This window comes from Ambystoma mexicanum, chromosome 6p (genome assembly GCF_040938575.1).
Source record: "Ambystoma mexicanum isolate Mex_15411 chromosome 6p, UKY_AmexF1_1, whole genome shotgun sequence".
NCBI lineage: Eukaryota > Metazoa > Chordata > Amphibia > Caudata > Ambystomatidae > Ambystoma > Ambystoma mexicanum.
Window position 1 is genome coordinate 170,169,163 of NC_090935.1, and position 27,910 is coordinate 170,197,072.

The following is a 27,910-nucleotide window of genomic DNA, read 5'->3' on the forward strand; positions in this document are numbered from 1 at the left end:
CAAGATAATCAGCAGGGCCGAAAACAACTTCCATCCCCATGACCGTAGGAGGTCCCAAAACCATGTACTAAGTTACCAGGTTCCCTCAGGAACATGTACTTCCGAACTAAGAACATGTAGATTTTGGATCGCCCTAAAGATTGTTGGAGAGGAGTCTGGTACGTAAATGCAGCAAGCGGACCACACCAATTTACATACTCCTCCACACTCTGCCAGAATGACATCTAATGCCATCCGGTTCTGAAGAGCTACTAATCTTATCGCTTTCTGTTCTAACGTCATATTATAGAGTATGTCAGTGGTCCGGTTGATGGTTCTCTCCAGTACTCTCGCTAGTCCCCTGATATCTTCTGAATTCGTAATTTGCCCAAAAAATGGCACAAAGGATTTCATGATGTCTCCTAGAGTTTGCGCTGGAGTATCCCCCTTCACACCTCATCGTGGACGAATCTTCGAAATTTCTGCAGTACTGGCAATAAATACCCCAGGTAATAGAATCCCTAAATAACAGGTTCCTTGCCAATACCTGGGCAACCATGGAAATGCCACATTACCGCAAACGAAATAGACAGGTTCGCCTACGTACAGAGGTCTGTTCTCACTAGACAAATTCGCAACGTTGGCGCATTTTCTAAAATTACCCATTGACCGTGTTCCATTCCTCTGTATGCAGAAGGATACTGAATCGGGGCTATGGTTAACAGAATAAAATGGAGGCGTGGCATCCTTATTGCCTATAGGAGCCATTTGAAAGAGATCAAAGACTGAAAAGGACGAGACAATCTATCAGAGGGCCTAACAGAAGCAACGTTTGGCTTACTCCTATTTGCAAAAAGCGAGCATCCCAGGGATGCTGTCATTCCATCTGCCAAAGAATAGTGCTCTAAGAGAAGCATAACAAGCAGTTGTCAAAGTTAAAGGATAAATTTACCAACCTAGCCCCTTATCCCCATGTTGCGGTAGATGTGAACAGATCCAGCAGTTGGTCCTATTCAAAATTGCATGAGTGGCATTCATTATTAACAAAAGAGTATTATTCTGATAATTCCGTCTATGCAAAGAATATCCAGGCGACAAGGTATGCAATTGCATGGAAGGAGTGGGGAAAACAGATACATTTTCAACAGCTAAAAAGTCCTCTAGCGGATATGCTTCCTCCAGATACCATAACCCAAAACCAATAGTTTCTACAAACCCAGTTATTATTACTAAAAGGCAACAATACATTTTCGGGGTCCCCTTACACGCTTGCTCATTGTCTCTGCTAGCCACATATTTATCTAAAAGTTCAGTGCGAGAGGTAGCAGGTGCCGGCATCGTCGTCTTCAATCGAAAAACACCAATTGTTCGTTTGCTGGCGACTCCAGTCGTGCGTCTTCTTAATGTCTTTCCAACAAACCTTAGCCAACAGAATCCTTTCGTACAGTCGGGCCAAAAGGCAAGCCCTCAAATGATTTCCTCGATTGCACAGTCAAACTGTGCCATCCATCTAACTTCTCGGACATAAATTATATTTCACAATTTCCGATGCTGAAGGATCAGAGAAAAGTATGTCGTCACTTCCCACTGGAGGTGGCGAGTGAATGGAAATGGGATCAGAAAATGATTGATCTGGAAGTACCACTGTTGTAGAGTGCGGAGAAAAGATAGCCGTCTTGTCCGACCTTATGAATTCTGGAACGGTCTCTGATACTCTCTTATCGGTTGTTGCTGTTTCAGGCACGTTGGTTACAGCGTTGGAAAGGGATTCTGTGTCTTCTGTATCATATGGCATGGGCTGCGGGATCCGTTTGGTGTCGCGTGGATCCAGTTCTTTCGCCCTGCTACCCGCACAGCAGTCTGGTTGACTAGCAGGACTTGGTAGGGAGGCAAGATGATCAAGGCAAGATGATCTTTCAAAAACATTCGTGAGGATCCAGTCCCCTGGTCGTAGAGTGTGACCGGGACCCTCGTATCATACAGGTAATGCCTCTCGCACCTGGTGATAAATTGAAAATAGATTTTTAGTCAACTGGTTACAGTAATCTGAAAGAAGCACATTCTCTATATCCCACAACAAACTGCTTTTTGGCAAACCCCAAATATTAGCAGGTCGCCCCATTACCACCTCAAAGGGAGAGAGCCCAGTCTTAGTTTTAGGGGTTGTTCTCATCGACAGCAACACGATCGGTAAGGCTTCCGGCCATTTTAACTTGGTCCCGGCACACATTTTAGCGAGCTTGTTCTTTATAATGCCGTTGTGCCTTTCCACTAATCCGGAACGTTGGGCATGTCTGGACGAATGGAACTGTTTATCAATCTGCAATCCTTTGCATATTTGTAGGATTACAGCAGCGATAAAGTGTGGGCCATTATCCAACCAGATGACTCTCGGCAGCCCGAACCTAGAAAATAACTCCTTTAACAGAGTTTTTGCCGTGGTTATGGCTGTTGCATCTCTAACAGGGAAGGCCTCAACCCACTTGCTGAATGCACAAATGACAACCAACACATATTTAAGATTGTTGCAACGTTCCATCTCAATAAAATCAAAGTGGATAACTTCAAACGGAACAGAAGATGGAGCGAAACTTCCTCTAGGAGTCGAGGTACCTTTTCCTATATTGTGCTGCAAGCAGACCATGCACCATTAGAGAAAGTGCTCCGCAATTTTGAAAATGTTATCATTTGCCCATACACTGTGTAACATTTTAGTCAATTTACGCGTGCAGACATGGGTCGGACCATGAGCCATAATGACCATCATTGTAATATAGGCGTCAGGGAGTAACCATTTTCCTTCAATATTGTCCACCCAACACCCATCACCATCCAATCTCCCTGCACCCTCGACCCATTTCTTGGTCTCCTCTACAGTAGCATCTGCTTGAATGTCTTTTACAGAATCGATACTTTCACCAAAAGTGCAAAAATTTACAGTTTCCCTTACAGCATACATTTCTGAACTAAAATCAGTAGCAGTTTGTTTAGCTATCTGATCAGCGAAAGCATTCCCTTTTCCTATATCGTCTGTAACCTTTTGATGTGCTGTACATTTTATAATGGCTAACTGAACAGGGAGTGCGAGCGCTGAAAGTAATTGCACTATTAAAGTGCCATGCTGTATTTTCGTGCCATGTGAGGTCAAGAAACCTCGTTCTTTCCACAGTCTACCGAAGTTGTGAACTACCCCAAAGGCATACTGACTGTCGGTATATATATTTACCTTAAGCCCTTCAGAAAGTTCACAAGCTCGAGTTAACGCTATAATTTCTGCGGCCTGCGTAATTCTTTTGGTTTCCACAATCATGCTTAAAGTAGTGACGCATAAGCAGCCGTGGATACCATTCGGAAGTTTAAGACAAGAGCCGTCACAAAATAGCTCTCCTTGTGGGCTATTCAAATGTGTGTCTTTCAAATCAATTCTACCTTTAGACTCTTGTTCTGTAGTGTAAAGGCAATCGTGTGACATTTTGTCACCATCAACAGTATCTTGCGGGACAGGTAAAAGTTCAGCCGGATTTAATACACAACACCCCTGAATTTGAATCTGGGGAGCAAACAAGATCAATTCATATCGTGTCAATCGTGCGGAAGTAAGGTGTTGCGATTGAGTTCTATTCAATAAAATATCTACAGAGTGAGGTACCATTAGGGTTAACGCATGACCCAGGACCATTCCCTCGCTCTGTTTTACAGACGCAGCAGCAGCAGCGACAGCTCTCAAACATCTCGGCAAAGCGCATGCAACAGGATCAAGGATGGATGAGAAATAGCCTCACGGCCTATTCTTCCCTCCATGTTCCTGCGTTAACACAGCCAAAGCACATCCATCATGTTCATACACATACAACACGAAGGCCTTTTCATAATTTGGAGTTCCTAAAACCGGTGCCGAACAGAGCGCGGTTTTGAGCAAATCAAATGCTGTCTGGTGTTCCAAAGTCCATGACAATGGCAAAGAAATGCCCTTCTTTGTCAAAGCCAGCAAAGGTTTAATTGTTAACGAAAAGTTAGGGATCCACAATCTGCAGTAAGAAGCCATACCTATCAGGGCTCTGACTTCCTTCTGCGTATTTGGGACAGACATGCCAGAAATATTTTTTATCCGTTCAGGTGTCAACCTTCTTCCCTCTTTTGAAAGGAGATAGCCTAGATAGGCGACCTCCTGACAACAATATTGGAATTTCTTGAGTGAAGCTTTCTAGCCATGTTTTGCTAGATGACAAAGCAACAACACGGTGCCTTCTTTACAGGCACTCTCAGAATCAGCAGCCAAGAGGAGATTATCTACATACTGTGGTAATGTGCAAGTAGTAGGCAACTCGAGAGTATCGAGTTGCTCTTTCATTGCTCTACTATAAATACTTGGACTCTCAGTGTACCCTTGTGGTGCACGAGTGAATGTGAACGAGAGTCCACCTAGGGTAAACGCGAACAAATACCTACTATCCTTATGTATAGGAATACTGAAAACCGCGTTTTTAAGGTCAACAACGCTAAAGTGAGTGGCAGAAGCCAGAATCATAGTTAGTATCGTGGTAACATCAGGTACAAAGGGAAATTGATGAGCCACAATTTTGTTAATAGCACGCAAATCAATTATAAATCAAAAAGGAATCGCATAATCACCTTTTTTATATACTGGCAAAATCGGGCTATTACACACACTACCTGTAATTTCCTCAATTACTCCACGATGTACAAAATCAGAAACTATACATTTCAAAGCCTGTTTGCCTTCAACTGAGATCTTATATTGCGGGATGCGAGGCAATTTTACTCCATGTTTCAGAATAATTTTAACAGGTTCAATTTGAAGAATGCCCACATCATTATCATCAATTGCCCATAAGCATTCCGGAATGTTACTGAATTCTGGCGGTAAAGGTCGAGTCAAAAACTGAGAGGCGAGTGATTGCTGAGGTGAAATTGTTAACCGAACTCTGTCCGGGGAGCAATGTATTACTGCATTCAATTCCTTCAACAAATTCAACCCCAGCAAATTCTCCCCACAGTTCGTAGTAAGTAGAAATGGACACTGCTCTGTAAAGGGACCCAGTGTTATTAGTACCGGCAAAGAGACCGGACAAACTACAGGTGTGCCTGAAAACCCTACGGAAACGTTGGACTGCCCTGACAGGGGAATGGTCAATGGAACACTTTTGTTTTCCCGTATCTACTAAAAATAGATGCTTCCTATTTCCCACCGCCATCTCAACAAAGGGGCCTTTCTGATGAATGGGAATAGGCGTTGGTTCCAAATCCTGTTTCGGGCAATCCTAACGAAACAAAATGTCATCAAAAGGAAGCTCTTCAGAGAGGTACGCGGCAGAAAGGTGATCAAAAATGTTTCTATTATCCACATTCGATACTTGTTTATCCTGTGAAGGAGGTTGCTGTGATTCTGGTGCAAACTGACCTCTGCCAGGGCCCGTGCACCTCGGCGACCTCTGGATCGTCTACCCATGTTCCCAAATGACCTTTGCTGCAAGGTCGGACATTGTGCGCGCCAGTGACCTTCCTGTCGTCAATAGGCATACTGGTTAATGGTTACCGGCGCCAGGGGCGTACTTCCCTGTGGAATGTATTGACCTCTAAATTGATTACCTCCTCTAGGGTTTCTAACAATCTGTTGCAATAGTACTTTTGTTTTCAGGTCACCCTTTTTTTCTCAAGTTTTTCCTTTTCATTATTCACACGATCTTCATAATACTGAGCCATGTGCAGTACTTATGATTGAGACTTCGCCTGCCAAGCGCTTTCGGAGGACATAATCTGTAACTGGATGTCAGGCAGCAATCCACGTACAAATTTGTCGACAAACAGCCTTATCCCTGACTATGTGCCTAAGTCTTGTCCACTGAAATCTGAAAATACCTGTTCAAACCGATTGAAGAACTCGGTAGCACCCTCAGACTTTCCTTGGACACAGGCCGTAAGCTTGTCCCATATTATTCTTTTTTTCAGGAACTATAGTTTTTAATTTTACAATAATCCTATCAGGCAAAGTTAATATCACTTGAGGCGGTCGCTCGCCAGCTGGTCTTTCTCTGTCGAGCCTAACCATGTTATCTCATGTATCTCCTAACCCATGTACATCATCTACAGTCCTAATCTGTTTCCATAAATCAACTGGCAGGAGTACGGGAAATAATAAATCGATATCACTTAAGGTGAATACCGATGATTGTAAGACCGACTCTATTTCTTTATAGAACCCCGTTGGATTCTTTCTTATATCAGGAATAGATTGCTTTATGGTGTTCACTTCCTGTCTTGAGAACGGGACGTGAACAAACTGCGATACATAATGTACAGGAATGTCCACAGCGAGTATACCTCGTGCAGCATCGGCCGCAATCTCAACTTTTGGGACAAATGTCGGAGGGACCTCTCTCATAGGCAACTGAGAAGTAGGCAGCTCCGAACGCTTACTAAGCAACAGAGCCAAATCAATCAATCTGAGGCAGTCGAAGAGGTATCCATCGAAAAGACTCTCTTATAAACACTCAACAATTCTGCGGGACAACAAATCTTTCTTTTACACACTCATTCTACAGGTATTCTACCATAACCTGAATCACTTTCTTTTGCATTTCTAACGTATACTGACCATACGTGTCATATACTTCATCTGGAGTTATCAATATATCCGAAATCCATCTTATCGCATCCGTTGTACAAATTTGTGCTTCCTCACCTATCAATTCACGGCGCGGAGAAAACCGTTTCTGTAAGAACATAGTACCTAAACTATCATCATCTACTTCTTCATTCTGTAACTCTTCCAACTCCTTCTTATACCCAAAAATCCTCTTGACATGCTCATATACTTTCTCCGTAGTATCTCTAGACAACGCTAAGGCGTTCAAATCCCGTAACCCTTGTGGGAGATTTACATTGTTTAATCTATTCCACATTATACTCAATTGAATTCCTAACCCCTCAATAAAAACATTTTTCTCAGTACTACTTTTTAAATTTTCGAGTGTGAAAAAAACATCCACTTGTTCACCCTTCCCCATACAATGTTTAGCCCAAGCAATCAATTCATTCCTTTTATCTTGGGACACAGTATTACGAGTCACAACCTTTGATCCTGCTCCCTGGTCTACTACAAGCGATACGGAATCACTTGGAAGAGGAAGAGTAGGCACATTCTGAATATCAACAGGTGTAGGCAAGGGGGAAGGCAAAGGAGCGGTGGCTGGAAGAACAACGGGAAGAACAGCAGGGAGGACCGGAGGAACTATAGCGAGAGGAATAACAACAGGAAGGGGCAAAGCACCAGGAGGAGGGACATACGTAGGTGGTGCAGAGGCACTGGGCCTTCGTTCATGCAAAAGTTTGTTAATCAATTCATCGGACGTATGAAAATCTTTCGAAGGGTAGATTTTCTGAATGCCTAATTGAAACGCTCTGTCCGTGTTCCTAACTGATTCCAATTGCTTATTTTGATCATATAACCGTGCCTTTTCGACACTCGTCATATGTCGACGCATATGCTTCTCTCTACTCTTTTGTTGCTGCAAAGCTTCTGTTTTCCAACTGTGCAATGCGTCAAATGCTGCAGGTCTAGCCTTTTTCTTTACCAATACAGACTCTAAATATTCTATACGAGGGATTTCAAAGCTACCATTGGTTGGCCACCGAAGATTAGAATTATGTCTGGTCTGTCTGTACCAAATGTCATTAAATGCTATAATACCAAAGCCTTTCTTACAGTACATTGTACATGCCGGCGACCCCTCCTGTGGTGCGGGATGGCTATCTTGCAAAGATTGTCTGTCGCTGCGGAATAATGCCCTGAAGCAGGCAGACAATTTCCCAGGCATATCAACGTTCTGGTGTTACCTGGTCAAATAATTGTGCTCGCGAGCACAATGCGCCAAATTCAAATTGTCAGGGTTAAAGTAAGAATCGGGTCATGATTCACCTGACCAAAGGACTGGGAAGCCCGATTGGGTTACTAAGAACAGTTCTAAGGACCCACGTGTCTGGTGATTTCAGCAAATTTACCCACCTCGATATATGGACCCTCGTCAAGACGTTGTCTCGGGCTACAGCTCACCGTTCAGGGATCGGATCCTGCTGTTCCGCCGAGGAATTCACTTCTCGTCCAGAGGGGCCATTTTTGTTCGCACCGTCCGATCCCGGTCCGATAGCCGAGCCAACCTTCAACGAGACGAAGTCAATCTTGAGGGTCCCTATTCGGGCGCCATCTGTGGAATCAGAAAATACAATATTAAGGTTTTTACACCATGCAAAGAGAAATACACCGACACGGGCTTGTAAAGATTCCCAGAATCTTTATTGCAATACTGTACAGTTTACAAAACAAAGTGCACAAATAGCTATTTGGCCATCAGTACATCACAGAGACCACCAGCAGGCCTCATTGTGAGCAGTGAACAGGAATTGCTAGCTGGACATCAACGTATTTTACAATTTCGTCATAACGATGTCCAGCCTCCTACAAATGAATCATTTCCTGGAGAGCAGCTCAGTGGCAACATGCTCGCCTTGGAAGCAAGACGACATGAAGCAACACAGGTTCGATCCCTGGGTCCGCGCTTAGAAACCTCTGGGTATTTAAGCACGTTATAAACACACAACTAAGACAAAAAAAAACAAAAGAAAACATTTTGCAACTCAAAAACAAACAATTCCTGTAACAGCGCCTCAATGCCTGCGGGCTGTGTGAGCGCTTTAAAAATGCAATAAATAAATAAATAAATAAATTCCTAATTTACATATCTCATGCATGCGGTATACTTTTTAATACATTTGCCAACAAACACTATTATTCTCTGGGTTTAACTTTACACTCTTTACACATTGCTTTAATGCAGGTCAAACAGATGTTTTGCATGACATGTTTAAACAGTGTTATTGTTCTTATATAATTGTAGGTTAACATTGCCGATTCAAGTAATCCCCTGATCTCGAGGTCAACAAAGGACAAGGTCTATATGACCCTAACATGTAGCCTGCAGACAGGTTGGACATTAACTCTCCTACTAAAACGGTGGCTTTGACCTAAAATGGCAGCTCGATTAACTTAAGGTTACTACCTTGCAATGCGGATTTTCTCGCAGAGCGGCTGGGCATAGGCCAACATATACAATGTTGACGAAACAATATTATATCAGTTTTAACAAGCTGATTCATGGGCCCTTACTATGTATGACTTTTCCATTCCAGCTAGTGCATCTGTGGGTGGAAGCTCCTCACAGAGTCATGCATTGTGTTTGCTATCATGCCTGGTAGCTTTCTCAAAACGGCAAACCACAAAATAGACATCAGGCAGAAATCTCATCATATAGGATGAACCATCACAAACTAAACGTGGACTATGTTTAATAAAAGCTGATGGCACTGCATTGTTCAATTATCTGGTCCAACATCATCAATGTGTAATTCTGTTGGGTGGGAATTGTGGTCTTCAAGTTGTGTGTGGCAACTTGAGGGACTCCTGCAATTGATGCAGCACAATGGTTGCACTGTAGGCACAGCTGAATTGTGAGCTGATCTCCTGGGCCATGGAAATAATTACATTCAAAGGATGGCATTTGCTGATGAAATTCTTTACAACATGGTAACAGATATGCACATATCAAGGAGCAGGCACAGTCTTGCCTATTTTTATGGTAGAAAGGAAATTTGACTATCTGTCAACAGCGACAAAGCTCAGTCGGTGATGGAGCTTAACAACTGTGCAATTACCTGCTCTACTTTGGTCCAGATGTCACCGCTTTGGATCACGCCAGTCAACGTTATTACAAAATGATGGCACACACAGTTCCATTCACTGAATACAATCTGCTGACTGTCATCTACGAATTCTGGGATTGCATTGTCCCTACTTGTGACTAACAAGAAATATCTTGTGTGTGTATATATTTCAAGGAGGTCACTGAGATGATCTCCTACTTAGAGCTATGAGTAGCCAAAATTAGATAGCGTGTTGCTATGTATCCCTCTACCCCCGTCCTGTCACTGTAAGCTCAACCCTCTGTCTCTCTGTCCCCTTTGTGCCCATCCACAAGGCACATGCATTTTGTGTAGGAACTATCATATCACTATGCATACTCTCTACTCTACACCATCACACAATCAGAGTACAGCTATACCCCTCGATAAATTCGGCCTAGCTGCTCACATACGAACACTACCCCATAAACACCTCATCACTCTAAATAAAACGCAGCTATTTCCCATTACAAACCGGCCTACCTGCTCATATAAGCGTCCTACAGGCCTAACGCGGCCAAAACCCAGCCGGTGTGTCCACCCACAAGACTGCACACAACACATTCAACTGAAATCCCCACCACCACACCTAATGCTAGGATACAGCTACCACCAAGCTATTACATGAGCTGCACACATAACAGGTGCACCCACACACCCTACTACGCAAACCCTCCCTACATTCTCTACTGATCTGGACTGCGGTCTCCAAGGGCGTTCAACCGACCAGCACTTTGAGGTCATACCAATGATATATAGAGCACTATATAAATGCCAAATAACATAACATGACATACATTTAGCCCAAATATTTCACTTTTAAAAAGTAATTCCTGTGCAAAGTATTACGTTTTGAAAAAGTGTATATTCATGGAAGACTCATTAAAGTAGATTCCCAAATGAAGTGGCTCTAATAACTCATTGTAAACACTAAAGTATACAAATAAAATGTGGGGGGACTACTTGTATTCCAGAATATTCTACCATTATTTCCACGTTAACTAGACATTTAGTACTTTTTTCTAACTTTTTTGAAGTTACAGAGGGTTGTAGGGCAGACCTCCTGACAACCAGACATGGAATAAGTACAACCCTCCCGGGAACAAAGCTTGGGATAAAAAGTTTTACTTTCACAAAGAAAAATGCATGTCAGGAGGGGCTTTCAAACCCCACTGCCACAGAGCACACTGGTTAGGTCAAAGCAAATAGAGCATTTTAAAAGGGCAGCAAAGTAACTGATGATGCAATCAAGGTACAGTATCAACTCTCCATTCTCATTGGCAAGGCCCCTATATACATACTGTCGGCCCCTTATCGACCACTTGATGACTAGCTGCAGTTGCATCCTCCATGTGGTCTTTGGCCTTGTTGGTTTTACAAACTAGCAACACAATTGGTTCATTAGATGAAAAAGACTCCTCATATTTCGTCCACATGATGTGCATCTGGTAATAAGGCAGGAGCTCAGTGGATACTATCGAGGTCAAGATAGCTTCTCTGAAATGCGAGGCGTCTCGTTCGATCCCAGACACTCTTGCACCCCCACCCATCCTCCCCACCATTGGCCTAAATGTGTTATCCTCAACCCACACACCTCACAGTACAAATCACAGGGCATTATATTTGTGCTTCCCCCATGACATCTGCCCCCTCCCTGTGTTGCCTATTTCAGGCACACTATCAATCGGTTGCTGAGGGATTTAGAAGTTTGGGTAGTGGGCATCTGGTAGGTCAAATAGAATGACTGGTGGTGGCATGGGTGCTCTACATCTAGAATGCATGTTCTGGCAACTCCAGATGTCTGCCTTGACTCCCATGGGGACAGGTGCAAGCGACCCGTGCTTCGCTGTTCACATTCCTTTCAGATTACACAGGCCGAATACGTGAAACAAATGACTTTTTAAGCTACCACCCAAGATAGGAGTGGGGTGCGAGAGGGTATTCCTGCTAAGGCCTACGTCTATCGTGCTCTGGTACAGGTTCCTGGCCACTCTGGGCCTAGCTTCTAAAATGGCGATGGTTCAGTATACTGTCTCCACTTGGAAAGTCTAACGTTTATAAACTCTACATTTCCTAGAAGCTTCTACATCCTATAGCCACTGCTATACATCTCCCTCCTCCCACTGGTCCCTCGGGCTATTAGATACACGTACTCCTAGCATATTGCTTTCAATATGAACCTCTTGAGGGGGCAGGGGAGCTGGGCATACATCCCAACAGAGTGCAAACCTTCTTTTAAACTGCTCCCTTTCTCTTGTCTCAGGCAACTAAATAAAATATATTGTCTATAAGCAATTCGATGGTTGCCTCTTTGCTAATGCTCTGTTTTGTAGCAAACATGGAATTCTCAGTTGCAGCCACAGAAAGGAATAGCTTGCCAGCAAACAACTGTATAACTGTCTCTTCACTTCTCAACGACTGTCTTGTCACATAAAGTTGGCACATTTCTTTTTAAGTCACTGAATGCAATTGCATGCCTCCCTCCGACAACATCGTTGATGTTCCCCTCACTAATAGACACTGACAAGAAATGGCATGTGCATCTATGCCCCATGGGTGTTGTTTACTGGGTTTGTGTCCTCCCTAGTGCGAGAGTAGTAGCCAAAATATTATGAAGTGTGTTGCAAACACTTAATTACAGCTACTGAATATAAACTCATGCCACAAAACAATGCAATGACTTCCTCTTTGCTAATATTCTGTCTCCTCAATGTAAAATGGCAGTATCAGCCGTCGAATGGCGTGTCCTGCCTCCAAACAGTTCTATGATTGTCACTGTGCTACACGTACAGGCAATCCCAACCAAAGGCGTGATTTTCCCCTGCCTGCTAGTCATTGAAAAGAAATGTATTGTACATTTATGTTATGTACGGTGAACATTGGGATTCATTCCTCCTCAGTTTTACAACCGATGTGTGGCCTATTATATTTCATTTTCCCACCTCACCCCAACTAAATCAGATTTCCTTTAGATCCTTTCCCTCGAGAAAATCCAATGTCACTGCTCTACCTTTGCCTCAAGTGTTCTGGCAACCTCCTGCCTCTGCTTGAAAGAACAACTATAGCACCATTTCTGAACCTTGATGGCATTTTGGGAAATACTTTTTCAGTAGATGTATCCAAATTAGGGAGATGATTGTCTTGGCAGAAGGAGTTCACCTATTATTAGTATTGAGGTGAGTGGAGTGCACAATGGAGGTAGCTGTAGCCAGTATTGTATGTGAAGAATTGACAGGTCAATTTTTTTTTATTTATTTGAAGAATAGGGATGTCGATTTCGATAATAAATCACTTATAATAACACATTTACAGATGGTCGAAACATTCATGCAAAGGGTGCCTGCACAATAGCATAAAGATGTGAACAAGTAGTGGGCCAGTTTAATAGGGGGTAAGAAACTAGGCCAAATACTAGGGGCAAAACAAAACAAACAGAAACTAAATGTATATAATACGACTGTCACTTACAAAGGTAACTTTACTATGAGTGAGCAAATAGTCCAAAATAAAGGGGAGAACTAATTAAATATACCAAATTACATTATTGAGTGTCAATAGAAGCAGGTGGGGTGATACAAGGAGGATGAGGAGAGGGCAGGGTGAGCGCGCTAGCCTTGATTTTTCTGGTGAGTGGGATCCAGTGGAGTAAGGCAAGCAAGGAGGTAAAATAGAAGTGAGTGGAGGCATAGGTAGGGTATGGGATGGTGAGGCTGAGTGCAGAGGAGGGTCGGAGGGAAGGATATAGTGAGCAAACTGAGACACAGTCAGATGGGTACTAAAGAGCAAAACCATGGATAGCTTTGTAGACAAGGAGAAGGAGCTTGAAACAACGTGATTTTGTAGAGTGGTTGGTGGTCGTGGTAATGTTGAACTGTTGCAGTCCTAGTTCGCTATCAAAGAGAACCACAAGACTGTGAGCCTTGGATGAGGGAGCAAGAAGGTCAGGCGGGCATGAGATAGGAGAATGTAAGGGACGGATGACATTGGAAGCTGAGGCAGCGCAGAGCCATCCATTGACGGATTCCTTTGAGACAATTAGTAATCTGTTCTGAGATGACTGGAATGTAGGAGAGAAAGGAGAAACATATGTGAGTGTCATCAGTAACAAGGTCACAGCGAAAGTCAAAAGATGAGGTAAGTCTTACTTGGGCAGAGGTATAAATGATGTAGAGCAGAGTTCCAAGGACTGCCCCTTGATGAAAGCCAACAGGGAGAGGACTGAGGTCTGAGGCTTGTGAGTTCCATGAGATTTTACCACAAATCAACCTTTGAGGCAAGAGGCAATCCAGGCAAGAGCAGGTTACCAAAACCCAAGCTCATGTAGAGTGACGAGAGAGGAGCAGTTGATCATGTTGAAAGCAGCAGAAAGGTACCAAACAATGAGTACTGAAGACAGTTTGGAGTGGGAAGCATTAGAAAGGAAGTTGGAGACATGAATGCGTGTAGTCTTGCTCCAGTGCTTTCTACTGAATCCAGATTGAAGTGGATCACTAAGGCCATTATCCTCAATGTACTTAGTAAACCAAAGACCACCCTGTAAAGACTGGACACAGGTTTATCAGCATACCCTCCTGCAGAAAGTCAAGCCATTTCTCCCCTGGACAGCTTTATATCAACCGTACAATCACTGGTCTTATTCCGCCTCAATGGGGGTGATGCACTCCTCGAAGGCTTCCTGTCATCCTCCCTTGTGCCCCTGAGAAGTTTCCTACATGCAGCCACATGTCTCATGAAGGGTCTATGCAGATACAACCACATCATCCCGGCCCTCCTCATCAACCGTCACTGGCTCCCACTGTTCACACAAATCACCTTCAAGTCTTGCTGCATCATCTATAAGGCAGTCGCCCTCAAGTCACCTAGTTACCTCACAGAGGAACTCTGCATCGCTGGCGGACATCACACGACCAGAAGCCAGGACACGTGCAGACTTGAAATCTGCCACTGAAAAACGGAAATTACTAGAAAACAAGCCTTCTCTGTTTACTCCTACATCTATGGAACCTCCTCCCCATCAGCATCAGACTCACCACCATACTCCTACCATTCAGAAAAGAACTCAAGACCCACCTCTTCAAGGAGTCTATCCTCCTCAACACCTAGGCCATCACACCGCTCTTGCGCCACCTGAGTTGCTAGATACCGCCCACCCCTCTCCTCCCCACCATCCAGTACAGCTGTACCACACCTTTGTCCCCCCCTGTATACTACCCCTGCTGTATATCTGTTCTTTTGTTACCAATGAAAAGCACTCCATATTGCTTTTGTTATACACCTCTGTAAAGTGCTCTGTTATGTATCTGTATTGTTGTATACCTCTGTAAAGTGCTCAGTTGGGCCTTGAAGCTAGGTCCACGCTTAATAATAATAATAATAATAATAATAATAATAATAATAATAATAATAATAATAATAATAATAATAATAATAATAATAATAATAATAATAATACTGTATGTACAATCCCACTGTACGGTTGGAGAAAGGCACAGAGGCACCACAGCCAAGGCTCTCAACGGGTTGCAATGGGTGAGCAGCCAAGACTGAGAATCAAGAGAGGAGATGCAGACTCGTTCTTAGATACAGTGAATCCCCAAACCCCCACAAAGGAATCTCTACACACTATGTTATGTGCTAACACAGTTCTTGAATTAAAGTATACCGAGTGGATACAGGTTCCATGTGTTAATATCCCTGCTAAAATATTGGCATACAAAAATATGACCATATTTTTGTGGCAATATTAAGGCATGGAACCTCGGGGGGACACACTCACAACCCCTGCATTATTTTTAAAGGAGAGGGTGACACCCCTGCAACCCCCACTCCCAAAAACACCCACATTTTTACCCCCAAAAATATCACCTATGGCCGTTCCAAACGACCATATATGCGTTAATATTTTTGGTGGGGATAATATGTACTGGTACCGTGGGTACATACAAATAAATAATACTCACTTTGTACTATGAAATTATAACCAAATTGTTAACACAATATATACAGTTCTATGTGGTAACCCAGTAATACTTAGTTCAGCAATAATGCACCAACGGGTAACAGATATTAAAAAGGGTTAAAATTATTAAACACTATTTAACCCCACAGACATGATTATAGGAATACAGTTAATAGTTTACATCACTGGCAAAATACTTTTCAGAGTAAAAATCCAATTCTGTGTAAGGATCCCCCCACCTAGGTAACTTTGCTTTTATGTAAATGCCCAGTCCTTCTGTTCTCATTAATTGTCTACTTTTGTTTCTTCAGATCCCACCACCCCAAAAGACCTGGGAAGCAACAGGATACCTGGGACCAAGATGAATCGCCAAACCCTTGTATGGACCCTGAGGGAGGAAGCCCCTCTTCCTCATCACAGTACCTTGAGTGCCTTAGAAGGTGAAATGGTGGAGTTTCTCAGCTTCACTCTATGATGGCCCACAGGGATGGACCCCCTCTAGAAGAAGAAATCATTGGGTTATCACTGTCGAAAGGAGAAGGGAACCAAGCAGTGTTAGAAAGGCAGCAGAGAGGTCTGTCGCGGTGGTGTCATTGGTTGCATTACTACACTGGCTGTGGATGTCCCACAAAGCTGAAGCTCACTGTGGACCTCAACAAGGCTAGAGAGGTGAGCATGATTCCTTTGTTTTTTGTTGATGACGTTCAGTGGTGATGGGTGCAGTGGCAGAAGCAGTTGTTGGATTTCAGTAATTAGTGGTTGGCTGTCCATCGATTCTTCTGTGTTGCACCGGACAACGGGTATGGCTTCTGGCAACCTGGACTTGAGCACTGGACTTATCTGTGGGCCACCACCCAGTTTGGACCATCTGTACTCATTCTTCAGTTTGGAATGATGCAATACATACTGACAAGCACTTCTCTGAAGGCGGCGACAATGGACTTCTTCAGCCATGGAAAAGTAGACAGATGTAGTGGCTGCAGTGTCACTTGAGAATGTATTCAGTTTGTTGGAACGTGGCAAGCTCGGGGCATCAAGCAGCACTACGCCAAGGTACCCCATCTTCTGGGTAATACACAGCAGTCTGGCTTTCTTCTGACACAGGACAATACTGGAGGAGTTTTTGGGCTAAGTATTTCTGCTCACTCTACTTCTGGACCCATAAAGATACCTCGGCAGGTTGGCACTTCAGGTGAAGAACCGTGGTCGCCCCATGTCCCCTTGTAGCTACAGGAAGAGGTTTCCTGTCCAGGTCATCTATTGATCAGACCTTGAATCAGCACAGCAGCCTTTTGATTTCTAGAAGAGTTGCAGCTACAGACTTCTTCCTCCAGCTGGATCCAGGATACAAGCCTCTAGGCTTGTGAGTTCTGCCTTCTATTTGAATCCTCTCAAACACAGGTAAGTAAGGGGTCTCTGTTATACACAAATCCCCCAATTCACTCAGGCTGAGCGAGGCAAATTCTGCCAATCACATACTAGGGTGTTGATCATGCTGCACTCAATCAGGCTCCCCCAAAATCAGACACTCAAAACAGTAGATGTGTATTGGGGCAACTCCAAGCCTTTCAGAGCACACACTGCATTCACCCCAGTTTCATTCAGGGCTGGCTCAAGCAGACCACATATATTGTGATACACAACCAAACCAGTCACCCACAATGCATAATACAGAGTAACTCCCCATTCTATTCATTCAGGTCCCACCCCTATGGTGTACCCAAAAAGAGCAGTCAATGGGACAGCTCCTAACCGTATAGCAGGGGCAGCCCCAGAGCCATATATGGTCCTTCAATCCAACTTTCAATCAGTAGAATGTAGAAACAGAGCCAGGGTTTCTCAGGACTTTGAGAAACAAGTCATAAAGACACGTAGCTTACAGTGGTCATCTTGCCTTTGGTCAGAAATCCATTCATTCATATGGCAGGGCCTGGGTACCCAAAAGGGGGAGACCCAGAGTCCCTTTAAACCAGCATGTATCTGCCACCAGGCAATACGTGCCCAGATGCCCAAAAACACACACCAGGTGTCCTTGATACCCCTACCCATGCGTGCATAACAAGCATTGGCAATGCCAACAGTTTGGGCTTTCTCAAATGTGTTCCTCATCATATGCCATTCCTCGCAATCTGTACTCTAATGCAGTAGTTTCGGCTTATAGGGGTCACTAGCGACACCTATTAACCCAAGCTAAAAAGCCATTTGATTTACAGAGAAGTATAGAAATAACCCAACAGGTCCATAATTTGCACCAAAGCTGCACATTGTTGTCCCACCACACAACTGCACAGTGACATGCTGTGCATGTGTTATTAAACCTGCCTGCGGTGTGCAATGGCTCTTATGTTCATTAGCAGTGTCAATGAACAACACCCCTTGCACCTGTTAATACAAATAATCGTATGCATTCTTAAAGTTCTGTTCAGAACCTGCAACCTTATGTATGCACATTTCAAGATACGCACACTTGTGTTTCGGTCAAATAAAGTGAACAGGGCATTGTCCAAACAATAAGTTAAGGTTTTTAAAGCATCTGTGCCATGCTACATATCTGATATGCCTTTGACTGTAATGTATCATCCCAGATTACAGATTACATAACAGTCAACTCACCCTCATTTGGAGGGCAGACCCTCCTGGGACAGATTTCACTGCCGCAACAAGATTGGTGCATCCAATAGGCTTCAATGGAATTCCTGACTAAAGAAAAAAGTCCACACCCTCAAAACAGTTTGCCTCAATGACCTCAGTGGGATCATCTCCCAAAACATTTGCTGTGCGACAAACTCTCTTTAGAGACCCAATAGCTACGAAGGTGAGCAAAGTTGCTCATAAACTGTTGAAGTTTTTGGGGAACCAGGTGTCATGGCACAAGCTGTTTAATTAAACACTAATATCCTCAATACAAAACATGCCTAAAGATAAACTGGAACTAAACATGTAAATGAAAACGTACAAAAATAGCCTGGGTTGGGAGGAATATGAGCAGGGTTATACCATTAGATGGAGAGAATAAAGAGGAAGACTGTGAGAAAGGGGAGGATATAAAAAGGGGTTACAACAAAGGGAATACATGGGAAGGACAAATGAGCAAAAGAGCGAAGTGTATGTTCACCCGGTTAAACGCAAGAACAATAAACAAACAGAAACATAAGGAACACAAAGGGCAACAATTGATTTGAAAAACGTTGGCAAGACTTCTGCTAAAAATCAGAAAAAGCATTATAGCAATATAGTATTAGCTCAAATGTGCCACAGAAATCAGGCAAAACAAAATGATCCAAAATAACCTCCACGCGATTATGCAGCGTTCATGGAGCCATTTCTGCCCAGGTATGAGCTCTGCTTTTTCTGCTCTCCTACCCACTTAAAGTAGACCATACATTCCAAAACCCCCATTCCATTTGAGGAATATTAGAGCATCGTTTTGTAGACATAGCTTTAGAAAGGTGAATATACAGGATTAAAACACTCAGAATGCAAAATTAAAAACAGAACTGGGCTAAAATCTCCTGCACGGAATGAGGCATGTTGGCATGTTTGCCCATGGTTCAGGCAAAACTAACAACGCAGTGACAGGGATTGGCAGGATTTGGCCAGCTGTGTGCGGGGAAGGGTGTAAACACAATCACACAAGCAGTCCTGTGTTTACCTTTGCTTTCTGGCACTTGTACTCCTGCATTAACAGTTGAAAAACCACAGTGAGCGCACCAGTATGGAAATAAAACACGGCGCAGAATGAGTGACGTTAAGTCTCACACTTGTGGGGCACTACATACCCCATGCGATGTTCCGTGAGCCCCCAGTTCCACGCTACCGACTCACACACAGAGATGTCAGCTGGGTTCGGGCTCCCCAGTCGCAATGACCGTCAGGGCATGCCCCCTTCATTTAAAGGCACGCAGCGGAGTGCAACGTCACTCTTCCGCGTTCCGAAACCCTTAAAGGGGCAGCACCACAACACTGACCGAACATCAGACAACTTGAGCCATCTGAAGAGCAAGGAGTGTCCTTGGCCAATGATGAGACCCTAAGAAACAGCACCCTTCAGAATTCAGCAAGGAGTGGGAGCATTCACCCAGCACTCTTCAAAATGTGCTGCCACATTGTTGGATGCACGAAGATGGGGGCATTCCGTAAAAAGGCTTTGTTGATCATACCCAGGAGCTTGTGCCCTGCATGTTTTCCACTGCTGCCAGTATCACCCCTAAGCGCATTCAGGTCCCGCATCTATCGGTAATGAACAAAACTACCAATCCCAGAATGCACGGTGTTGCATCACTGACTGCCCTGCAGTGCATCTCCAGTACATCTCTTATATAACATTTCTACCATACATATATCCACTCAGAAACATATGTAAACACTCCCAAAACACATACATACCAAACCACCCATCCATTCAGTTTTCACTGCTATTTTACAGTAAAATAATCTTAAAATGTTGGCTTTGCAGTGTTTTCTTTCTGAAAATGTTTGACTATGTTTTGACAAATCAACTTCCGGGGCACCAGTGGTCCAGGGATGAATATCGGATTCTAAACCATCAATCAACCCCACACCTCTTGTACACCAGAAGGGATCTGAACAGATTGGAATACAAGTGAATGTTGGTAACGTAGACGGAACAGCAGGCTTATCTCTGAAAGGTCGTGGATCGTTGATTAGTTGCAACAAAGCAAAAGTACAATTATTACCCAATGATAAAAGGGACTGTCCAGTCAAGGTTGTATAAAGATATCTACTTTATTATTACTAAAACAGACAGTAGCACACTATAATTACGACCCACCCTGTAATGGAACACAAAGGAGAGACAGTTTCACGAAGGAAAGGGTGCATTCTGGATACTGACAGGTAGTTGGTAAAGTAATCAGTCTTACAGTTCAAGGTTATTCGGTTCCAGCACCAAGGGGCAAAGGATCGTAACTGGCTCTAGGGGCCTTCGGAGAAGAACCAGAGGGACAGACCCACGATGTACCTGGCGCTGAAGAGGTTCTTGGTGCTCAACAGCATCGCAGTGGTTCCAGGGTGCTTTGCAACCCTTCAGACAGGGGGCGTGGTGGGAGAAAGCAGCAGGTCCCAGGCGGCAGGCAGTTCGGCAAGCGAGGCTGGACGGACATCTGCAGGCTGTCTGGCACAGCGGCTCTGAGCCAAGAATCGTTTTCTCTGTGCTAGTTGGTGGATCTGGAATGCTGGTCGAAGTGGCTCTGATGGCTGTGGTTACTGTGGCATGGTCCAATAGAACAGTGAGTAGAGCGCTCGCTTTGACATCTGTGCAGAGCATGCTGATGCAGGTTCAAATCCCGGCAGGGCCAAACTCAGCCTTTCATCCTTCCGAGGTTGATAAATGAGCACCATGGGTAATAATAAGCAGCGCTCAGATACCTGAGGGTTTGTAGCACTATATAAGTGCTAAATTATTATTATTATTATTATTGTTATTATGACAACAGTCAGTGGTTCAGCCGGATGCAGTTCAAGGACTCAATGGTCTCGAAAAAGTCCTTCAAAGATGTATGCTGGATGATGCTTGTCTGGCACTCCTCCTAGCTTCTTTGCAGTGCTCGTACCCTTTCAAGGCAGACAACCCAAAGCCCAGGAGAATGATTGCAGTCAATGGGCTTGTCCTTTGTTTAGAGACTCTATGGCACTTCCCACCTCGGAGGCTTGATCGCAGAACCTAGCAGGGCACGCTGTGTGCTGGCTGGGTACCGGTTCTGGAGCTGCTGGACAGTCCTCTGAGTCCGGTCTCTCCCTCTGTTCCCTGGGAGATGTTTAGGGGAGGGATCTTGCTTCCCTTTTGGAAATCCTGTCCTTCCTTCACTGGCGGAAGATGTAAGTTAGACTGTACCTCTGGTTCGGGTCAAATGAGTCCTTCTTCTTACTCCTTTCAAAGTCGTCAGATGATCTGTCAAGTGAGAGCTTCAGACCTCCTTTAAAGACAAATAAGCCCTAGTGATTGCTGCAGGCTAAGCCTACCTTAATGAACCAATCCTGGGTATCCACCAACAATCTTCTGTTATGCATGTGGTCAGGACCAGGGTTCTCTGCAACAGTACAGCCAATGGCAACACATACCTAAGTCTCACCCATCTTCCATGTCTGTTGTAGATCAAAGTGTCTCTCTGTTTAACTGAGCCGCGTGTGACAATTGATTGAAGCACAGGCTTCCCTTGAAGTATGTGCTGGGAGGAGACTTCCTTTCTCTCCCAAATCACATCCTTTGTCCCTCTGAAAGGAGTCTGCTCTGCAGGGACACCTGCGGTAACTGCTGGATTCAGACAGGCGGCCATTCACTACCTTTCATCCAGAGAGGTGGGAACTAGCTTCAAGTTGACACATTGTATACCAAAGGGATGTTAGCCCTGCCTTCCTGTTGTCTCTTCCGCCAACCAAGCCTCTCCTCTAGGCTTGCTTCAATTATCTTGTTAGTGTGCACTGTCACAAGCCGGAGTAGCCAAAAGGAATGCAGGTCCATGGAGCCTTTCATATTTAAAATAGGCTGCTCATCGCTGAAGGAAGGTGTGCCTCCCCCCCTCTGCATATGCTATGGGATGTTCTGACCCACTGGCTCTGCCCTGCAACATCACTGTGTGTAGCTTTCATCAAAAACAACAGAATGGCCGCCAGAAAGCCTTATGCGCACTAATAATCGCTGAGAAGTGCGCAGGAAAACCAGAAAAATAGGCTGCCAATCCATTTTGCCTATGTCAGTGGTAAAACAGGAGACTACAGTGCCAAAACCTATCATTGGGCTGCCCACAGAGTGAAATAGAACTGCTTGAAAAGGCGGTGCTGCATTGCCAGGAAAATCCAGAAGTGTTTAAAATCCGTTTTTCCTTGGCTGTTGAAAGTGCACAATTATGGCTCCCAAACAGCAGAGAAGATTCAACATCCTTGTGGGGTGTTCATCATCATCTTATTTAAGGAATCCCCATAAGCACAATGTCAGGAGAAACACCTTTGATCATAAAAAATCCACATTCAATCGGGGTGCTTGCTTGGAAAAATATGTCAGATATGGGTGCAGTACCGCCGCCAGCCTGAGTCATAGCTGTCATTACTTATACTGTCAGTTTAAAACTTCTGTTTTACAATCAAATTGTAGAAAAGAAGAGATTTGCCATCAAAAGCAATATGGGTTGCTACAATTCAATTTCTATGTTTTAAAAACACTGGAATGAAGAGATTTGTGTGGATATTTGTAGAAAATGTAAATTATATTTTAGAAAGGACCATTTTAAACTGTGTTTTAAAAGTGGACTAATGTCAGCTACAATGGACTTCAAAGACATTCCACAGCTTCTCCCCAAACAAAGGAATCTTCCTCCTGCTCTCTGCTCAGGAATTGGCATTGAGTTGTTAAGGCAATTGGGAGGAGATTTTGGCCTGTTGCTCTGAGTAGGGACAAAAGGCTCCCTTGACTGATAGAAAATGCAAATTCTGGCGTCAACAGAAACCAACTGCTAAGGAAGAGAGGCTCAGGTTGCTCTTGGCCCAGCCAAACCTTGGAGGCGGAGCTAGACTGATATGTGTATCTGAAACTTCAAGGAAATATCTTTTTGGAAAAAGGCTCATAGAAAACTGTGAACAATTTGGAAAAATCTGTATTTTATAGGTTGTTACCCTGTGCGACTACTAAAATGTTGATATTGATATTGTAGCAATTGTGATCATGCTAGGAATATGAAGGAATATGAAAGTTTACAGGATTATGCCCAGATGGCATGCACATGTATGTGGAAAAATATGTACAGATCTGACACTGGGTAACCAACCAAAAGCCCGAAAAACTGTCAGTTTTGAACTGAGACTCTCAAGAAGATGGGACTCGGACAGATACGTGCTTTATTAAATATGTGATGTGAAAATGTATTATTAGCAAGTTGGAGATATTGTAGACATGCTTTCTATGAAAAATAGATTTTCTGTGTAGAAAAAAAAGGGGAGGTTTTTCCCTGGATTGTACATTGCAGCATCACTATGACACTAGGTTTCCTTCTCAAATCAGGAGAGGGGGAATACTCTGACCAATCGGATTCCTAGAGGGTGGGCTTAGTATAATCAGCCTATCCACCCCTTTGGGAAATACATAACTAGGGACTGTTTTAGGACCTAAGACACACACACACATTCACCCATCCACTGATTTACTGGCGAAGCACTCTGCAGGAGAACCCAGATCCAAGTCTTCAGAACTCTGAAAGCAGAAGGCCCATTCCAAAGCTGAACCCTTCTCAGCTGGCCTTTAAAATCTTGCAACCTGATTTTAACCCCAGAATGCCATGGGGCACATCAAAATTGAATAGCCTGGCTATGCTGTTTTCTGCTTCTTGCCAATAACTCTTGCCAGAACCCAGAGATCCAAACCAGTAGAGCAGAGCTGAAACCAGATAGCTGTAAACTCCAGAACCAACCTGTCAGATCCAGTCCAGAGTGCCGTGCAGAGACCAGAGGGCCGTGCTGAGTTCAGAACCGTGTGCCTGAATCCTGTCTAGTGGGCTTTTCGAATTCCAGTCCAAAACCTTTGACCAGATCCTGGCGGGCCTATTCTAAAACCATAGTTGTGAGTATTTAGCATAGAATTGTCCATAGCCAATCTCTTATCCTTATGTAATCCCATCCAACCCATTCCAACATATCCAGCCTGCATTGTAGAATCTCTTTTGTCTGTTCTGAATCTTTCCCTCATCCATATACTCCTTTGTTAATTTTAGTGATAATATCATCTTTGTGCTAATATATTGCTGAAGAAAGACAAGTGCCTCGGCGGGCAAAAGTCAGAGCGGAGGCGCCCTGTTCCAGTGACTGTACCGTTGGGTATCTTGCATCTTCATACCCTCCTTAGTGCCAAGAAAATTATTGTTTGTAATATTCAAAAGCGCATCTTTCATTGAAAACCTTGACTCTTTCTAAAAAAAAAATTGACCTCTACTAAAACCGGACATGCTAGAAACGAAATGTCAAATTGAAGCTAACATACTCAGCTTTCAAACAAACCTAAAACCGCATTCCTCCTCCTCATAGTTTTTCTGTAATCGCGTTTCTCGCGCACTGAAAAATTTGCTGCAAATCTGCATTTGGCTCAATTTCAACACATGTAAAATAGCTATTTCTTGCATTCAACCTCTGAATTCAGTTTCCTATCTGCTAGTTATTCAAATATCATTGCTAGTGTTTATCTGAAGCTATCCAAAGAGGCTCCCAATAGTTTTGAATCCAATTTAGAGAATTAAATTCATTTTTTAGTGTTTTTCCCATTCATCCAAAACCACATTCAAAATCAATTGACCTGTTTTGAAATCATTCCTGTTTCTCTCTAAGCTTGCTGGTGGAATTGGGATTGAAACTGCATTTGTAGAGTGTTTATTCCTGAAACCTGTTTTCTCTCCTTCCATCTCTATATTGCATATTATGGGGGATTGAGTAGTATCAGGAGGAAAGAGTGATTACATTGCATTTGATTGTACACACAAAAGTATTATTTCTGTGCTGCATTAATTTCCTATCATTGCATTTGACTTAACCCACACAAAATTGTATTCTATGCTACAGTATTCTTCTCATCCATACTGCTACTGATTAAAGGGATTGTTGATTGTAATATCACCCAACGCTGATCATTGTATAAATATAAATAGTGTGATATCTAGATATTCTTAAAATTCATAAAGGTGTGATATATATCTTGTTCAAATCCATAAAATAAATCTTTTAACTTTGAAAAACAACCTACTTCTTGGTTCAGTGCGACCGGGGGGGATTCAAAGAGAGGGGCGTGATATAAGGTACATAATTCAGAAATAAAAGAACTTTAGACATAAAAATATATAATTAATTAAGGGTTCCAACTGGGCATCACACGCTAGGCATTGACTTAGGTGGAGTGCTGGGTTGAAACCACTTACAATGCTTTAATGTACCCGGGGCTGTCACATTCCAGCTGAATATGACAGGGGAAGATGGTGCCTGTAGGCTGTGTCCTCCTGCAGTACATGTGACTACACGTTTTGTGCGGGAAGCAGAGGGACTGTGTGTGGAATGGCCTCACATAGTCCGCGGAGCATGATCTCCCATCATTCATTCTCATTATTTAAAAATCAAAAAGCCCAGGCGAGCACACTCTCGCTGTGCGGATGGTCGAATTACTCACATATGTAGTGTGGCACTTTTTTATTATTCAAAATATCCCAAGATTTCGGCTCCAGAGAAGAGACCATGTTTTATCTACTGCACTGCTAACAGTGCATTCTGTCAGCATGCTGCTAAAATGTACATGTAAAGTATGTTGTGTTGCTCACTGCTCCCTTCATGCCCCAATTCCTGGTTTCTTAGTGAAAAGTTCAATCGTATGCCATAGTACCCTCACATCAAGAACTCCATATCGTTGGGAGTTGCTAGTGTTTAGAAATTGCAATGAATGTGGCAGTTACACATTTCACTGAAAACACAGTGCCACTGTGACAAGTCAACATGTGGACACGTGCACCCACGAGGATCTCAGCTAGGTTATTGTGACAAAGGCATTCTCAGTAATTAGTGGAGGGATCTGCTTTGGGTGGTGGGATTGGAGACAGTTTGTGGGGTACGCAATTATTATAATTTACCATGTTCTGTTGGCACAGCAGAGAGGGCATGTCACCCTCATATACACTCACCTGCCCATAGATCTTCACTTGCTTCACAGCGGATGCCAGGCACTACAATGTAATTTTGTTTTTTTAAATACTCTTTCATTAATATCACAGTTCTAAGATGCCCCTTTGTGCCTGCGCAAAGATTAATGCAGATCCATTCAGGAAACTAGCTTGAGATACTCACCCTGACCTTGTTGGTTTAAGATTAACATACTGGAATCGAACATAAATCCTTTTATTCATGTCTTGCTCCCATGGACTCATGGTCACTGAAATGCCCAATTGGCGACAAATTAAAAATTAACATTTATTACGTACGGGCAGCCTCAATTTTACGCGCATCCCTGACCATACATAATAATTTGAAATGTTCTTCTGCACCAAGGAGCTAATTTCTGCCACATTCCAAAGCCAAAAGAGTGCCTCCTTTGCAAAGCATAATGAATTCCATGGCCGAGTCAGCCAATAGCAATTCTTGAGCAATTAGTGGTACTGGAATCTTTTAGACAGCTCTGTGTGTGGCACACTGAGCATTCAAGTAAACACCTACATTGTACACACAGGGCCCGATCCTCATCATGGCGCAGTGAACGTGCTAAATAGCACGATTCACTGCGCCATTTCGTGACGCCCAGGCACCACTGCTATTCTGAAGTGGGCCTGGGCGTCATCACAAAGCACGACAGTGCTTTCGCTGTAATCTGCCTGATTCTAATGGAAACAGGCGGATTGCAGAATCTCGGCAGCATTTTCGTTAAATAACGATGGAATCGTTATTTAACGAAAATGCTGCCGATCCTTGCAGGATGTTGAAGCTGCTTTCTGTGGTGTATAGGAAAGTGTTCATATACACCTGTCTGGTGTATATGAACACTTTCATTTAAAGCGAGCAGCTTCAACGTTGCATCCTGCAATTTTGAAGCTGCTCGCTTTGGTGTAAATTAAAGTGTTAATATGCACTCGTGCGGTGTATATGAACACTTTCATTTACACCAAAGCGAGCAGCTTCATGTTTGCAGGATGCAACGTTGAAGCTGCTCGCTTTGGTATAAATGAAAGTGTTCATATACACCCGTGTGTTGTATATGAACACTTTCATTTACACTGGTGGCACTCCTCCAGTTTAACGGCACCAAAAGGTTACTGTAAATGTGTGCTAGTTTAGCGCACATATTAAACTGGAGCGGTGCCTCAAGAATAGGCTTCCAAAAAGCCAGTTTACTAATGAGGTGGTTGCTAGGTTGGTTTCCAACCCATCCTAGCAACCGCCACATGTATTCCGAAAGTGGCGCATTCCTTCCGACTTCGGAAGAATGCGCCACCTTCAGAATAGGTCTTAAGTACCAAAAAGGCTGTTAAGCCTTTTAACGTCCTTTTCGGTACTTAACACCTATATGAGAATCGGGCCCACAGTATGATAACTGAAACATATATTAAAAGCAAGGCATGTCCGTATTGATCCAGAGACTCGTCACCGGACTGGTGGGTGGGGAGGCGTGTTCCCAAATGCCGGGGAACAAGAGGAAGGGGGAACCATGGGGGAGACAAGACAGCTAGTTCTCTCCCAGTTTATACA